The sequence below is a fragment of the Vulpes lagopus genome, chromosome 21 (assembly GCF_018345385.1).
Source record: "Vulpes lagopus strain Blue_001 chromosome 21, ASM1834538v1, whole genome shotgun sequence".
Lineage (NCBI taxonomy): Eukaryota > Metazoa > Chordata > Mammalia > Carnivora > Canidae > Vulpes > Vulpes lagopus.
In genome coordinates this window covers 26,633,530-26,636,876 of record NC_054844.1, presented here as the reverse complement: position 1 = coordinate 26,636,876, position 3,347 = coordinate 26,633,530, and the positions used below count along the sequence as shown (strand labels likewise).

The 3,347-nt window shown below is 39.0% G+C and overlaps 1 pseudogene; it reads right to left on the bottom strand.

Moving 5' to 3' along the window:
- Positions 1-1,647: 1,647 nt before the first annotated feature.
- LOC121480448 lies at positions 1,648-1,743 on the bottom strand (annotated as a pseudogene).
- Positions 1,744-3,347: the final 1,604 nt, after the last annotated feature.

Here is a 3,347-nt window from a genome sequence, read left to right as displayed (position 1 = left end):
TTAGTCATGAAGCCAATTAAGAGAGGAATTGGAGTCTGGACCTCTTTCCTAGCTTAGTAGATCTGTAGTAGGTCCCTGAATGGCCTGTTTTTGTTTAGTTTTGTTTTGCTTCCCTTTACCCAAAACTCTGAGAATTAGTCTTGGAAAGAGGTAAATATTGAGGAAACATTGAATGAGGGGGAAAAGAGGAAAATTTCAAAAAATGTGTTTGTAGTACATCATCGTGGAGATGCTGTGGTGGCCAAGGGAATGGGGTAGGGGGAGCGTAAGGCCAGCCGGAGGTGAACAAGGTCAAGAAAGTGGGCGCCTGAAGCCAAGGTATTAATTTCATCCAGCCCCACAGAAACATTTTATAAAGAATCAGGGAGAATCATCCCCAAAGATGAAGACTTGGAGGACATTTGAAAATCAGACAAGGAGGAGCGGTCAAATCTGGCAGATGGAAGAAACCCAAGAACAGAAGCTGGCAGGGCATGGATGGGTTTAGGGATGTGAAGTTTGGGCTGGGAAAGAGACGCCCACGTGGAGATACTCATGGCCTTCTTGCCATAGTAAATGTTCAATGCTCTCAAAACCAAAATTCAGACGTTTCTAGGGTTTATCATGTAAAAGCATACTTGAGGAAAACATGATGACATTCTGTATATTCATTCACCACAATGTTTGCCTCCATCCAGATCATTTTAATTGGTAGGGGTCTGCGCTGGGCCCTGTTCTATTCCTATAAGGATCCTGCAGAGTGACTCTGATGACCTCATTCAAACTAATAAGCTTCACTTTCTTCCTCTCACTTCCTCTCACTTCACATCACTTGCCTCTTAAACATCATGGAAAGAGAATGTGATATTTTAGAAGGTGTTGTGCTGACAGCCTCACAAACCGAGGCTCCATCTAAACGAAAAGGAAGGCTTACGCTATAGCCATTAAATAAAAATCTCTCTCTCTTCAGTGTCCTCCGTAAGCTCCTTAACCCAGCCAGGCTGGCATCATGAAATAAATTAAGTGCATTCGGTATTAGGAAAATGCAGTCTGCACTGTAGGTATTATTCCCCTCCTTAAGTGTTAGTCCATGAATTTCTTGAGGGCAAAGGCATTGTCGTACTCATCTTTGAGGAAGACAATTGTACTTACTGTGAAAAAGACAGCGTCTAATACAGTGCCTTAGAACATAATAGGTTCTCATTGATTGCTTACTGGATGGTTGGAAATTATTTGGCTCCTGGAACTCAGTTTCAGAGACAAAAGTACATCAGGGGAAAACTTCAGAGTAAGAATGTTTTATTAGCCTTGAGTAATTTTTTTCTTTGTCTGAGGTGTTTTATCAGGTACCCCAATCCCTGCCTCTGAATTTTTAGAGTTCTTTGGTACAAAGCCGTTACTGTGATTTGGGTATTCAATTAACACCCTCATAACATCAATCGAAGATTCATGGTTCTCTCTCTCTCTCTCTCTCTCTCTCTCTCTCTCACCTGCCTTTGTGTTTTATCCACATCCGAGTGACTTGACGCAACAGCTTGAGAGAAAGAACCTATTCCAAACCCTCACCAGGGAGTGGGAATGCTGGCGTGTGGCATCTCAGATCAAGTCTCTGGACTGAATAGGGTCAAGGGTCTCACTCCATGGTGACAGGAACATCTTCCACATCTAAAAAATATGGAACACTTCAGGAATTTGCACGTCATCTTTATGCAGAGGTCTTGCTAATCTTCTTTGTATCATTTCAGAAGTTAGCACCACGGTTCTCTTTTATATAAATGTTCAAATAGATCCTCATGCTTTTCTTCTGACAGCCTTTGGAATAAGCCAAATCAAAAGCAAGTGTGTAATACTGTAATAGAAGTTTCTATATCATACTAGATCTTTATATACCTTTATGTTGCCATTATTTCTTCATTGCTATATTTCTGTGATAAAGAGATTTCAATTGCATTGCTCTTCATTGTGTAGTTTATGTCTTTGGTGCTCTGTTTAGGAAGGTTTAAAAGCTGTAAATTTATATACATATTAAACTCTGGTTATTTTTATTGTTTTTATTATTTCACATTTTGAATTCAATTTATTTGGAACTGAATTTGATGAGAAAATACAGTTTTATATCTGTTTTTCCCCAAACAGCCAATTGTTCTAAAACTACATATTAAAGAATTTAACCTTTATCATTTACTAAACTCCTATATATATTTGAGTCCACTTCTGATCTACTTTGTTTTTCACTATAATAAGTTTCTATAAGAGTGGGAACATTGTCTTATAATCTCTTTGTACTTCTAGAAACTGCAGCAATGCTTAGTCCCCAATAATTATTGAATCAATGGATAAATTCTCCAATTCACTTAATCAATCCATCAGACTTGCCAAATTTACTGTATAAATATCTCTGCAGTAATTCCTCATCCTTTTTTACCCACAACTGCCCGTTCTCCTTCAGGCCCTAATAATTATGGAGATTCTCCAAAACATCTTACACACAAATGGAATAAGGCTCTAAAATGCAAATCTGATCAAATAACTTCCCCAATTAAAATCCGTGAAGGACTACCCATTTCATCTCATGTTCCATATCTTGGAGGATCACCAAGACCCTGAGCTCAACCAAGTGAAACTTGCCTGTAGCTTTCCAAACATGCCTGGTTGGTTTTTATTTTATTTTGTTTTGTTTTAAATCTTTGCCTTTGTAAAAGCTGCACAGCTTGGTAAGTGCTACAATAGAGGTTTGGACAAATTGGACTAGGATAAAAAGAGGAGGTTCTTGAGAATAGAAAAGTAAATGAGCTTTGACCAGAAACAAAGATGCAGACGTATGGAAAAGCATCGGTACTGTCCTAGGACCAAGGTCTTTGAGAATAACTAAGGGGCAGGAGAAGGTGAAGACACCACTGGGGCCAGATCACTAATGCTCTTGCATGCCATACCACGGACTTTGAGTTTTTCCTACAGGAATGTGTAGTCAAATTTAAATGGAGGAGGTAGCTTGATTACAATTTTTATTTTTGGGAGAGAGGAAAGGTAAATTTGACAGCAGCCCACTAGAGGGATTGACAGAGAATGAATCTAAAAGCCAGAAGCCATATCTTCCATCAAATAGGTGACATATGATAAGGCCAATAGTTTTGACTCAGAAGAAGGGATACATATGAGGTTAATAAAGAAAATTCTATAAAAATTTGTGACTTATTAGGCAGAAGTGTGACTAAAAGGGATAACTAATGAATTATCTCCTCACCCCACCCCCAAATCTTCCACTTATTGCCATTTCTGGCTTGACTGATTGGATAGATGGTGATGCTCTTTGCCAAGACGGGAAATTTAGGAAGAAGACTGGTTTAGGGGATTGTGAGGTAGTGGGG